The 14,874-nt window shown below is 43.3% G+C and overlaps 1 protein-coding gene across 1 annotated transcript in view; it reads right to left on the reverse strand.

Annotated features, from left to right (window-relative positions):
* Positions 1-14,874, reverse strand: part of LOC135558221 (kin of IRRE-like protein 1) — a 132,072-nt gene that overhangs the window by 42,192 nt on the left and 75,006 nt on the right. The gene's annotated exons all lie outside the window — the stretch shown is intronic.

Here is a 14,874-nt window from a genome sequence, read left to right on the forward strand (position 1 = left end):
CAACAGTAGGTGGAGAACCAAACTATTAACACCACCATGTCTTCATCATCAGGTAGAAATATTTCATATTTCTGTGACATTATTGCAAAGGGTTCATTAATTAAAAGGAAAACAGTCTCTCTCTCTCTCTCTCTGTCTCTCTCTCTCTCTCTCTCTCTCTGTCTCTCTCTCTCTGTCTCTCTCTCTGTCTCTCTCTCTCTCTCTGTCTCTCTCTCTCTGTCTCTCTCTCTCTCTCTCTCTCTGTCTCTCTCTCTCTCTCTCTCTGTCTCTCTCTCTGTCTCTCTCTCTCTCCCTCTCTCTCTGCTGTTCTTTTCCTGGATCATGTTTAAAACAATCCTATTAGCAAATTAATTAAGGCAAAAAATCATTACATTTTTTTTTAAGGAAGACCTCTTGGGATTGCAACACAAAGGAAGAAACAAGAGTGAGGAGAGGACTCCTGACTCAACACTGTGCCTGCGTCCCAAATGGCAGCCTATTCCTTATATAATGCACTTCTTTTGACCAGAGCCCATAGTGTACTATCAAGGGAATAGGGTGCAATTTGGGACGTACCCGCTGTTACTGTCATGCTGTTTGTGTTGAGGGCTCCTTACAAAGGACCTGACACTGCTACACACTGTGATGCTTCAACAGTGTTAAACATCAATGGTAATGATGGTGATGACGTTGACAGTGACAGAGATGACAGCAATGGTGATGACGGTGATGACAATGGTGGTAATGATGATAACAGTAATGAGGATGGCAGACATAAACAGAACAGTATTACCACACCTTTTAAAGGCAATTTATGGTTGAGCCGACATGCCGCCATGCACAGCATTTACCAGGAGCGCTATCTCCACAAACGTATGGGAAAATGCCTTCAAAAGGGAGCATTGTGGGCTGTACAGTACTCCGCGCTATAACACACCTTGCATTGAATTCCAGCCTAATAAAGTATACGTTTGAGGGATTCTGTGTGAACCTGTCTTTATGAACTATCTTTCCCACAATGCACTGCTGAGAACCAGAGAGAGAAAGAGAGAGAGAGAGGGAGGGAGAGAGAGAGGTAAAGAGTGGGATAAGGAGAGAAAGGGAGACTAAGAGAGAGAGACTAAAGTAAAATGTCTACTGTTTCCTGACTATCTGGTGCTTCTGTTCCCAACCAAGGACGGCCTACAACAGCACCTAGATCTTCTGCACAGATTCTGTCAGACCTGGGCCCTGACAGAATATCTCAGTAAGACAAAAAGAACGGTGTTCCAAAAAAGGTCCAGTTGCCAGGACCACAAATACAAATTCAATTTAGACACCGTTGCCCTAGAGCACAGTAAAAACTATACATACCTCGGCCTAAACATCAGCACCACAGGTAAACTTCCACAAAGCTGTGGACGATCTGAGAGACAAGGCAAGATGGGCCTTCTATGCCATCAAAAGGAACATCAAAGTACTTGAATCAGTTATAGAACCCATTGCCCTTTATGGTTGTGAGGTCTGGGTTCTGCTCACCAACTAAAAATTCACAAAATGGGACAAACACCAAATTGAGACTTTGCATGTAGAATTCTGCAATAACATCCTCCGTGTACAACGTAAAAGATCAAATGATACATGTCGCCTATTATCCAAATCCAGAAAGGAGACGTTAAATTCTACAACCATCTAAAAGGAAGCGATTCCCAAACAAAGCCATCACCTACAGAAAGATGAACCTAGAAAAGAGCCCCTAAAAGCAAGCTGTTCCTGGGGCTCTGTTCACAAACACAAACAGACCCCACAGAGCCCCAGGACAGCGATACAATTAGACCCAACCAAATCACGAGAAAACAAAAAGATAATTACAAGACACATTGGAAAAAATGTACAAATAAACTGAGAAAACTAGAATGCTATTTGGCCCTAAACAGAGAGTCCACAGTGGCAGAATACCTGACCACTGTGATTGACCCTAAATTAAGGAAAGCTTTAACTATGTATAGACTCAGTGAGCATTGCCTTACTCTCAAGAGAAGACAGGCTGTGCACACTGCCCACAAAATTAGGTGGAAACTGAGCTGCACTTCCTAACCTCCTGCAGAATGTATGACCATATTAGAGACAAATATTTCTTCATTACACAGACCCACAAAGAATTCTAAACAAAATCCAATTTTGATCTATTGGGTGAAATACCACAGTGTGTCATCACAGCAGCAAGAACAAACACCATTGTAAATACAACCTATATTTGTGTTTATTTATTTTCCCTTTTGTACTTGAACTAGAGAGAGAGAGAGAGAGAGAGACAGAGAGAGAGAGAGAGAGAGAGAGAGAGAGAGAGACAGAGAGAGAGAGAGAGAGAGAGAGAGAGAGAGAGAGAGAGAGAGGGAGAGAGAGAGAGAGAGAGAGAGAGAGAGCGAGAGCGATAGGAGGGCTGTCAGACTGTAGCTGAGACTCAGAAAGAGAAGAAGAGAACCACACGGTTAGAGAACAGAGATTGAATTAACCCTGGGGGATCCCTCTGTCCCCGTTCCCCCTTCGTCTCTCCCTCCCTTTGTGCTTCCATGGCTTTGGGGAAGTAGTAGGTAGCGTTGGTTGGTCTGCTCTATGCCCTTTTCCTTTTGCTCTCCACCTCTCCCTCCTTCCCTGTCCTCTCTCTATTGTTGCGTACAAATACTGTGGTAGAGATTGGTGAACTACAGTACTGTACGTTCACTCATATTTCCCTCTTTTCCTCTTGAAATAAACAAAAATGATATTGGTCCATCTGCAAAGATCAACTGTGTGCTGAATGTTGGAAATGTGATTATTAGGCTCTCAGATGGTCAAACATCTAAACACAGTTAAAAAATAAATGCTGACATAGGTGGGAAAATGCAGATGGGTTGTGTGGGATGGTACATGTACACACACACACACACACACACACACACACTAATGCATTCTCATTCCTATTCCTCCAGTATTGATCATGATGGTGCCGGAGGGGACGGCTGCCGTCTTATCGGCTCTTAATCTTATCGGCTCTTTACCAACCATGCTATTTATTTGTTTTTTTTCGCGTTGTTCATAACTTGTTTTGTACATAATGTTGCTGCTTCCGTCTAATATGACCGAAAAGAGCTGCTGGATATCAGAACTGCGATTATTCACCTCAGATTAGACAAAGAGTTTTTTTTCAATGAGTCGGAAGGGAGGGATATACTACAGACACCCGACCAGGCCCTCATCCCAGTTATTCGCTGGAGAAGGAAACTGAGATTTTGCGGAAAGAGATCAGTGTGCCTTGTGAGGATCAGGCGACGAGTGGCTAATCTCCCTTGTGAGGATCAGGTGACGAGTGGCTAATCTGCCTTGTGAGGATCAGGTGACGAGTGGCTAATCTGCCTTGTGAGGATCAGGTGAAGAGTGGCTAATCTCCCTTGTGAGGATCAGGTGACGAGTGGCTAATCTGCCTTGTGAGGATCAGGTGACGAGTGGCTAATCTGCCTTGTGAGGATCAGGTGAAGAGTGGCTAATCTCCCTTGTGAGGATCAGGTGACGAGTGGCTAATCTGCCTTGTGAGGATCAGGTGACGAGTGGCTAATCTGCCTTGTGAGCATCAGGTGACGAGTGGCTAATCTGCCTTGTGAGGATCAGGTGACGAGTGGCTAATCTGCCTTGTGAGGATCAGGCGACGAGTGGCTAATCTGCCTTGTGAGGATCAGGTGACGAGTGGCTAATCTGCCTTGTGAGGATCAGGTGACGAGTGGCTAATCTACCTTGTGAGGATCAGGTGACGAGTGGCTAATCTCCCTTGTGAGGATCAGGTGACGAGTGGCTAATCTGCCTTGTGAGGATCAGGTGACGCTAAGTGGCTAATCTCCCTTGTGAGGATCAGGTGACGAGTGGCTAATCTGCCTTGTGAGGATCAGGTGACGAGTGGCTAATCTGCCTTGTGAGGATCAGGTGACGAGTGGCTAATCTCCCTTGTGAGGATCAGGTGACGAGTGGCTAATCTGCCTTGTGAGGATCAGGTGACGAGTGGCTAATCTCCCTTGTGAGGATCAGGCGACGAGTGGCTAATCTCCCTTGTGAGCATCAGGTGACGAGTGGCTAATCTGCGTTGTGAGGATCAGGTGACGAGTGGCTAATCTGCCTTTGCCTTCCATCCAGCTAGTTTACGTTCAATCGCTGGAAAATAAATAGGATGAACTGAAAGCACGTATATCCTACCAACGGAATATTAAAAACTGCAATATCTTATGTTTCACTGAGTCGTGGCTGAAGGACACAACATTAAGAACATACAGCTGGTGGGTTATACACTCTATTGGCAGAATAGAACCGCAGCCTCTGGTAAGACACGGGGCGGGGGCATAAGCATATATATATAAACAGCAGCTGGTGCACGATATTTACGGAAGTCTCAAGGTTTTGCTCGCCTGAGGTAGATTATCTCATGATAAGCTATAGACCACACTATCTGCCTAGAGAGTTTTCATCTCTATTTTTTGTAGCTGTCTACATACCACCACAGACTGAGGCTGGCACTAAAACCGCACTCAATGAGATGCATACCGCCATAAGCAAACAAGAAAACGCTCATCCAAAGGCGGCGCTCCTAGTGGCCGGGGACATTAATGCAGGGAAACTGAAATCAGTTTTACCTCATTTATATCAGCATGTTAAATGTGCAACCAGAGGGAAAAAAATCTAGACCACCTCTACTCCACACACAGAGACGTGTACAAAGCTCTCCCTAGTCCTCCATTTGGCAAATCTGACCATAATTATGTCCTCCTGATTCCTGCTTACAAGCAAAAATTAAAACAGGAACTCGGTGACTCGGTCTATAAAGAAGTGGTCAAATGAAAAAGATGCTAAACTACAGGACTGTTTTGCTAGCACAGACTGGAATATATTGCAATGGCATTGAGGTGACACAACATTTATTTATTTTTATTTTTACCTTTATTTAACTAGGCAAGCCAGTTAAAGAACAAATTCTTATTCACAATGATGGCCTAGGAACAGTGGGTTAACTGCCTTGTTCAGGGGCAGAACGACAGATTTTTACCTTTTCAGCTCAGGGATTTGATCTAGCAACCTTTCAGTTACTGGCCCAATGCTCTAATCACTAGGCTACCTGCTTTATCAATAAGTGCATCGAGGACATTGTCCGAACGATGACAGTAAGTACAGTATATACCCCAACCAGAAGCCACGGATTACAGGCAACATTCGCACTGAGCTAAGGGTTAGAGCTGCCGCTTTCAAGGAGCGGGACTCTAACCCGGAAGCCTATAAGAAATCCCGCTATGCCCTCCGACGAACCATCAAACAGGCAAAGCGTCAATACAGGACTAAGATTGAATCGTACTACACCGGCTCTAATGCTCGTCAGATGTGGCAGGGTTTGCAAACTATTACAGACTACACAGGGAAGCACAGTTGAGAGCTGCCCAGTGACCCGAGCCTACCAGATGAGCTAAATAACGTCTATGCTCGCTTCAAGGCAAGTAACACTGAAACATGCATGAGAGCATGAGCTGTTCCGTATGACTGTGTGATCACACTCTCCTCAGCCGATGTGAGTAAGACCTTTAAACAGGTCAACATTCACAAGGCTGCAGGGCCAGACGGATTACCAGGACTTGTACTCCAAGCATGCGCTGACCAACTGGCAAGTGTCTTCATTGATATTTTCAAACTCTCCCTGTCTGAGTCTGTAATACCGACATGTTTCAAGCAGTCCCTGTGCACAAGAACCCTAAGGTAACCTGCCTAAATGACTACCGACCCATAGCACTCACGTCTGTAGCCATAAAATGCGTTGAAAGGCATGGCTCACATCAACACCATTATTCCAGTAACTCTAGACACACTCCAACTTGCATACCGCACCATCACTGGGGTCAAGCTTCCTGCCATCCAGGACCTCTATACCAGGCGGTGTCAAAGGAAGGCCCTAAAAGTTGTCAATGACTCCAGCCACCATGGTCATAAACTGTACTCTCTGCTACCGCACGGCAAGCAGTACCGGAGTGCCAAGTCTAGGTCCAAGAGGCTTCTAAACAGCTTCTACCCCAAAGCCATAAGACTCCTGAACAGCTAATCAAATGACAACCCGGACTATTTGCATTGCCCCCCTCCCCCCTTATTCTACGCTGCTGCTACTCACTGTTATTATCTTTGCAGAGTCGCTTTAATAACTCTACCAACATGTACATATTACCTCATTTACCTTGACACCGGTGCCCCCGCATATTGACTCTATACCGGTAACCCCTGGATACAGCCCTGCTATTGTTATTTACTGCTGCTCTTTAATTATTTGTTATTGTTATCTCTTAATTATTATTTTTTTGGGGGGGGGGTTTCTGAAAACTGCATTGCTGGTTAAGGGCTTGTAAGTAAGCATTTCACTGTAAGGTCTACACCTGTGACAAATACAATTTGACTTGATTTGAACTAATGCTGTGTTGATCTTAAACCCTGCTGTCCAAACCCCAACTGACACTGTCCTCATATTCACCTTCAGGCTACTCCTTGTTCCAATTTCACCAGCTAAACCATTGTGTGTCAGACTGAGTCTACGGACTGTGTGTAGGTGTGTGTCTGTGTGAATAAGAAAGAAAGAGTTGTAGCTGTAGATTGGTGTATTCTACTGTATTAGTACGTGTGACATACTCTTGGTGTAAATACTTGTTCAATGACTCCCTAGCCCTTCCTCTTTCCAAATGATTATTTCAATTGATCTCATAAACAGTTACTGGTAACACAAGTATGATGCAACACTGAGGAATGAATGCCAGAGAGGTTTTGAACAAAGACTGCTACACTTTCTTCTTTTTTTAAAGTAAAGAGTTATTTTCCCCAAAAATATTTTCTATTTTATTTTATGCTATTTTGTTTATTTAGAGGCAACAAGAGCAAAACATGAATTCATATTTCGGTTGCTACGCCATAATCAGTGATGTCTGAACAACACATACAGTACACTGACGATGGCCTAAAATCCCAAAGCATCCCTTCAACTTTTTGTATTTTGATCTAAAAGGTGAAACTGATCCTAGATCAGCACTCCTAATATGTGAGGCTCGGCCGATATGGGCCCAAGTCTTCCCTGCCCATGTAACCTTTTTTTACATTGTGATCTAAAAGGTGAAACTGATCCTAGATCAGCACTCCTGCTCTGAGATGTTTGACACATACTGAGCTTGTGTGTTTAGGTAAGCAATTTTACAATAAAGGGCTGGATCAATCCAACAGCATTAGGTGGCAAGAGACTTCAAAGAACTGGGTTATGCCAAGCAGTGTTTGTTTGAGAGACAGCAATATACTGCTACACACACACACAGACATACACATGCCCAAGCACACACACGCACATGCAAACAAACACAGTACAACTATTCTTCCCCTCTCTTCTTCTCCAACTATCCCTCGGAGGCTCCCGCTTTCTCTCCCTCTCACTCTAATTGACAGTTTTTTACCATTTCATCTCATTGTCCCTCTTTTTTATACTCTGTTTATATTTCCCCCTTCTTCACTAATTCCCCTGTCTCTTTTTCCTCAACCTCTCTCTCAGATGTTTTCCGTCAGGTTTCATTCACCTCTTCTCTGCCACATGCTTCTGAAGAGTGGTAAACACCCCCTTAACCCCCCCCCCACCATCCTCCGTGAAGCACACTGCACACATCCACTAGCATTAGCATCACTGAACGAGCAAGGTGTGTGTGAAACAGGGGGGGAACTGTGTGTGAGATCATTATCCACATCCTCTACACGTTGGTGAATTGACAACTAGATAAAGTAGCAGCACTTACCATGCAATAGTAATAGTTGTGAGCCATTGGCACCCTATTCCCAAATGGCACCCTATTCCCCATAGTGCACTACTTTTGTAGTGGGCCCTGTTCAAAAGTAGTGCACTATAAACAAATTACAGATATTTGATTTTATAGGAAATAGTGTGCCATTTGGGGTTTATCCATTATCAAAATAACAACGTTGTTTAGTGATGGTCATTTGATTAACACTATAAGACGTTGGGGGTTTAGGGTTTTTCTTTATTTTTACTATTTTCTGCATTGTAGAATAATAGTGAAGACATCAAAACTATGAAATAATACATACGGAGTCATGTAATAACCAAAAAAAAGTGTTAAACAAATCTAAATATATTTTGACGAATCTCTAATCTAAAATATAATTTTGATTTGTTTAACACTTTTTGGGTTACTACTGTACATGATTCCATATTTGTTAATTCATAGTTTTGATGTCTTCACTATTATTCTACAATTTAAAAAATATATATATATATAAAGAAAAAGCCTGGAATGAGTAGGTGTGACTAAACTTTTGAATGGTACTGCGTATATTGAATAGGGTGGGGCTGAAGCTGCATCCCTGTCTCACCCTACGGCCCCATGGAAAGAAATGTGTGTGTTCTTTGCCAATTGTAAAGGCACACTTGTTGTTTGTGTACATGGATTATATTTTGTCGTATGTTCTCTCACTCTTTCTCTCTCGGTCTGACCATTTCCCTCCCTCAGTCTCCATCTCAGTCAGTCAGTCTTGTTGTCTATTGATGATACTGACTCAGATCTGTCTCCTTCATTTAGCATTAGATGACTGAGCAGCAGAGCATGTTCCCCCACTCCTCCTCAATGTCCCTCTCTTTCCCGTCTCCTCTCTTCCTCCATGGGGAAATGTAAGTGGGACAGAGGAGAGAAACAAACACATCAAATTTCAGTCTAGGCTTTTCACTCTTCTTTCCCCTAGTGACTCAACTCCCCTCGATGGATGCTGGCTCTCACTCACTGTACCCATCCTCCTCCTCCTCCCCCTATCCCTGCACTCCACCTCAATTCAATTCAATTTCAATTCAATTTAAGGGCTATATTGGCATTACAAACATACAACTGTATGAAGTCGGAAGTTTACATACACCTTAGCCAAGTACATTTAAACAAAATTTTTCACAATTCCTGACATTTAATCCAAGTAAAAATTCCCTGCCTTAGGTCAGTTAGGATCACCACTTTATTGTAAGAATGTGAAATGTCAGAATAATAGTAGAGAGAATGATTTATCTCAACTGTTATTTCTTTCATCACATTCCCAGTGGGTCAGAAGTTTACATACACTCAATTAGTATTTGATAGCATTGCCTTTAAATTGTTTAATTTGGGTCAAACGTTATGGGTAGCCGTCCACAAGCTTCCCACAATAAGTTGGGTGAATTTTGGCCCATTCCTCCTGACAGAGCTGGTGTAACTGAGTCAGGTTTGTAGGCCTTGATCGCACACGCTTTTTCAGTTCTTTTTCAGTTCTGCCCACACATTTTCTGTGATGGCCACTCCAGTACCTTGACTTTATTGTCCTTAAGCCATTTTGCCACAACTTTGGAAGTATGCTTGGGGTCATTGTTCATTTGGAAAACCCATTTGCGACCAAGCTTTAACTTGAGAAGTTGCTTCAATATATCCACATAATTTTCCTACCTCATGATGCCATCTATTTTGTGAAGTGCACCAGTCCCTCCTGCAGCAAAGCACCCCCACAATATGATATTGCCACCCCCGTGCTTCACAGTTGGGATGGTGTTCTTTGGCTGGCAAGCCTCCCCCTTATTCCTCCAAACATAACAATGGTCATTATGGCCAAACAGTTCTATTTTTGTTTCATCAGACCAGAGGAAATTTCTCCAAAAAGTATGATCTTTGTCCACATGTGCAATTGCAAACCGTAGTCTGGCTTTTTTATGGCGGTTTTGGGACAGTGGCTTTTTACTTGCTGAGCGGCCTTTCAGTTTATGTCGATGTAGGACTCGTTTTGGGGTGGCAGGTAACCTAGTGGTTAGAGCGTTGGACTAGTAACCGCAAGTTTGCAAGATCGAATCCCCGAGCTGACGAGGTAAAAATATGTTGTACTGCCCCTGAACAAGGCAGTTAACCCACTGTTCCTAGGCCTTCACTGTAAATAAGAATTGGTTCTAAACTGACTTGCCTAGTTAAATAAAAATAAAAAACATAAATACAATAGGACTCATTTGACTTTGGATATAGACACTTTTGTGCACAGCGCCATCCAACCCGGAAGCCAGCCGCACCAATGTGTCGGAGGAAACACCGTGCACCTGGCAACCTTGGTTAGCACGCACTGCGCCCGGACCGCCACAGGAGTCGCTGGTGCGCGATGAGACAAGGATTTCCCTACCGGCCAAACCCTCCCTAACCCGGACGACGCTAGGCCAATTGTGCGTCGCCCCAGGGACCTCCCGGTCACAGCCGGTTATGACAGAGCCTGGGAGCGAACCCAGAGTCTCTGGTGGCACAGCCCTTAATCACTGCGCCACCCGGGAGGCCCGAAAAATGAGTTTTGATGACTCCAACCTAAGTGTATGTAAACTTCCGACTTCCAACTGCATGTTTACATTGCAAAAGCAAGTGAAATAGATAATAAACAAAAGTGAAATAAACAATACAAATTAACAGTAAGCATTACACTCACAGAAGTTCCAAAATAATAAATTATTTCTACATACAGTGTTGTAACGATGTGCAAATAGTTCAAGTGCAAAAGGGAAAATAAACATAAATATGGGTTGTATTTATAACGGTGTTTGTTCTTCACTGGTTGCACTTGTCTTGTAACAACAGGTCACAAATCTTGCTGCTATGACGGCACACATTGGTATTTCACCCATAGATAAGGGAGTTCATCAAATTGGACTTGTTTTCGAATTCTTTGTGGATCAGTTTCTCTAAACATGTGTCTCTAATATGGTCATACATTTGGCAGGAGGTTAGGAAGTGCAGCTCAGTTTCCACCTCATTTTGTGCACATAGCCCGTCTTCTTTTGAGAGCCAGGACTGCCTACGGTGTCCTATCTCAATAGCAAGGCTATGCTCACTGAGTCTGTACATAGTTAAAGCTTTCCTTAAGTTTGTGTCACTCACAGTGATAAGGTATTCTGCTAATGTGTACACTCTGTTTAGAGACAAATAGCATGCTCGTTTGCTCTGTTTCTTTGTTAATTCTTTCCAATGTGTCAAGTCATTACCTTTTTGTTTTCTCATGATTTGATTGGGTCTAATTGTGTTACTGTCCTGGAGGGGTGGGGGGGTGTGTGTGTTTGTGTTTGTGAACAGAGCCCCAGGATCAGCTCTTAGGGGACTCTTCTCCAGGTCCATCTCTCTGTAGGTGATGGCTTTGTTATGGAAGGTTTGTGAATCGCTTCCTTTTGTGGTTGTAAAATTAAACGTCTCTAATTCTGCTCCGCATGCATTATTTAGTGTTTTACGTTGTACACTGAGGAATATTTTTTGCAGACTTCTCAATTTGGTGTTTGTCCCATTTTGTGAATTATTGGTTGGTGAGTGGAGCCCAGACCTCACAACCATAAAGGGCAATGGATTATTTAACAGGTGTGCCTTGTTAAAAGTTCATTTGTGGAATTTCTTTCCATCTTAATGTGTTTGAGCCAATCAGTTGTGTTGTGAAAAGGTAGGGGTGGTGTACAGAAGATAGCCCTATTTGGTAAAAGACCAAGTCCATATTATGGCAAGAACAGCTCAGATATGCAAAGAGAAACGGCAGTCCACCATTACTTTAAGACATGAAGGTCAATCAATCCAGAAAATGTAAAGAACATTGAACGTTTCTTCAAGTGCAGTTGCAAAAACCATTAAGCGCTTTGATGACTCTGGCTCTGGCTCTCATGAGGACCGCACACAGAAAAGGAATAAGCAGAGTTACCTCTGCTGCAGAGGATACGTTCATTAGAGTTAACTGCACCTCAGATTGCAGCCCAAATAAATGCTTCACAGAGTTCAAGTAAAATACATATCTCAACATCAACTGTTTTTTTAATTTAACCTTTAACTAGGCAAGTCAGTTAAAAACAAACTCTTATTTTACAATGACGGCCTCCCAAAAGGCAAAAGGCCTCCTGCGGGAAAGGGAGCTGGGATATAAAATTAAATAAATAAAATAAAATATAGGACAAAACACACATCACGACAAGAGAGACAACACTACGTAAAGAGAGACCTAACATAGTAAGGCAGCAAAACAACATGACTCAACATGGTAGCAACACAACATGGCAGCATCACAACATGGTAGCAGCAAAAAATATGGTACAAACATTATTGGGCACAGACAACAGCACAAAGGGCAAGAAGGTAGATACAACATTACATCATGCAAAGCAGCCACAACTGTCAGAAGGGTGTACATGATTGAGTCTTTGAATGAAGAGATTGAGATAAAACTGTCCAGTTTGAGTGTTTGTTGCAGCTCGTTCAATCGCTAACTGCAGCGAACTGAAAAGATGAGCTTTGGGGATCTTTAACACATTGTGACTGGCAGAACAGGTGTTGTATGTGGAGGATGAAGGCTGCAGTAGATTTCTCAGATAGGGGGGAGTGAGGCCTAAGAGGGTTTTATAAATAAGCATCAACCTGTAGGTCTTGCGACGGGTATACAGTAATTACCAGTTTATAGAGGAGTATAGAGTGCAGTGATGAGTCCTATAAGGAGCATTGGTGGCAAATCTGATGGCCGAATGGTAAAGAACCTCTAGCCGCTCGAGAGCACTCTTACCTGCCGATCTATAAATTACATCTCCGTAATCTAGCATGGGTACGACGGTCATCTGAATCAAGGTTAGTTTGGCAGCTGGGGTGAAAGAGGAGCAATTACGATAGAGGAAACCAAGTCTAGATTGAACTTTAGCCTCCAGCTTTAATATGTGCTGAGTGAAGAACAGTGTACCGTCTAGCATAATCCCAAGTACTTGTATGAGGTGACTACCTCAAACTCTAAACCTTCAGAGGTAGTAATCACATTCTTCTTACATTCTTCTTACATGACCTTTGTTTTGGAGGTGTTCAGAACAAGGTTAAGGGCAGAGAAAGTTTGTTGGACACTAAGAAAGCTTTGTTGTAGAGCATTTAACACAAAATCCAGGGAGGGGCCAGCTGAGTATGAAACTGTATCATCTGCCTATAAATGGATGAGAGAGCTTCCTACTGCCTGAGCTTTGTTGTTGTAAATTGAGAAGAGTGTGGGGCCTAGGATCAATTCTTGGGGTACTCCCTTGGTGACAGGCAGTGACTGAGACAGCAGATGTTCAGACTTTATACACTGTACTTAATGAGATTGGTATATAGCAAACCAGGCCAAAGACCGCTCAGAGACACCAATACTCCTTAGCTGGCCCACAAGAATGGAATGGTCTACCATACAAAAAGCTTTGGCCAAGTCAATAAAAATAGCAGCACAACATTTCTTAGAATCAAGGGCAATGGTGACATCATTGAGGACCTTTAAGGTTGCAGTGACACATCCATAACCTGAGCAGAAACCAGATTGCATACCAGAGAGAATACTATAGACATCAAGAAAGCCAGTCAGTTGATTATTATTTTTCAATCACTTTTTTCGATCACTTTTGATAAACATGGCAAAATAGAAATAGGCCTATAACAGTTAGGATCAGCTTGATCTCCACCTTTAAATAACGGACGAACCGTGGTTGCCTTCCAAGCAATGGGAACCTCCCCATAGAGGAGAGACAGGTTTGCCGATGATAGGGGAAGCAACCTTAAAGAAGAAAGAGTCTAAACCATGTGACCCAGATGTTTTTTTGGGGTCAAGTTTAAGGAGCTCCTTTAGCACCTTGGACTCAGTGACTGCCTGCAGGTAGAAACTTTGTAGCGGGGCAGGGGAAAATGGGGAGGAGCATCTGGGATAGTCGCATTAGAAGGGGTGGGAGATGAGGAAATGTTGGATGGGCAAGGAGGCATGGCTGAGTCAAATAGGAATCCTGACTTAATGAAGTGGTGATTAAAGAGCTCAGCCATGTGCTTCTTGTCAGTAACAACCACATCATCAAAATTAAGGGACATGGGTAGCTGTGAGGAGCAGGGTTTATTCTCCAGGTCTTTAACTGTTTTCCAGAACGTCTTGGGATTAGACCCACAGAGAGAGAACTGCTCCTTAAAGTAACTAACATTGGCCTTCCGGATAGCCTGAGTGCACTTATTTCTCATTTGCCTTAATGAGAGCCAGTTAGCCTGACTATGCGTGTGCCGTGACTTTCGCGATATGCAATTCTTGAGGTGGAGTAACTCTGCAAGATCATGGTCGAACCAGAGGCTGAAACCTGTTTTAATTCTCATTTTCTTTATGGGGGTGTGTTTGTTAACAATATGTGGGATTGGTAATAATTTGAGTAAGATTCAGAGGAGACTGCGTGAATCAGGCCTTCATGGTCGAAATGCTGCAAAGAAACCACTACTAAAGGACACCAATAAGAAGAAAAGACATGCTTGGGCCAAGAAACACAAGCAAAGGACATTAGACTGGTGGAAATCTGTCCTTTGGTCTGATGAGTCAAAATGTAAGATTTTTGGTTCCAACCGCTGTGTCTTTGTGAGACACGGGGTGGGTGAATGGATGATCTCTACATGTGTGGTTCCCACCGCGAAGCATGGAGAAGGTGGTGTGACGGCGTGGTGGTGCTTTGCTGGTGACACTATCTGTGATATATTTAGAGTTCAAGGCACACGTAACCAGCATGGCTACCACAGCATTCTGCAGCGATATGCCATCCCATCTGGTTTGGGCTTAGTGGGACTGTCATTAGTTTTTCAACAGGACAATGTCCCAAAACACACCTCCAGGCTGTGTAAGGGCTATTTGACCAAGAAGGAGAGTGATGGAGTACTGCATCAGATGCCCTGGCCTCCACAATCACCTGACCTCAAACCAATTTAGATGTTTTGGGATGTGTTTGACTGTAGAGTGAAGGAAAGCAGCCAACAAGTGCTCAGCATATGTGGGAACTCCTTCAAGACTGTTGTAAAAGCATTCTTCATGAAGCTGGTTGAGAGAATGCCAAGAGTG

This window comes from Oncorhynchus masou, chromosome 17 (genome assembly GCF_036934945.1).
Source record: "Oncorhynchus masou masou isolate Uvic2021 chromosome 17, UVic_Omas_1.1, whole genome shotgun sequence".
In the NCBI taxonomy this organism is placed as follows: Eukaryota; Metazoa; Chordata; class Actinopteri; order Salmoniformes; family Salmonidae; genus Oncorhynchus; species Oncorhynchus masou.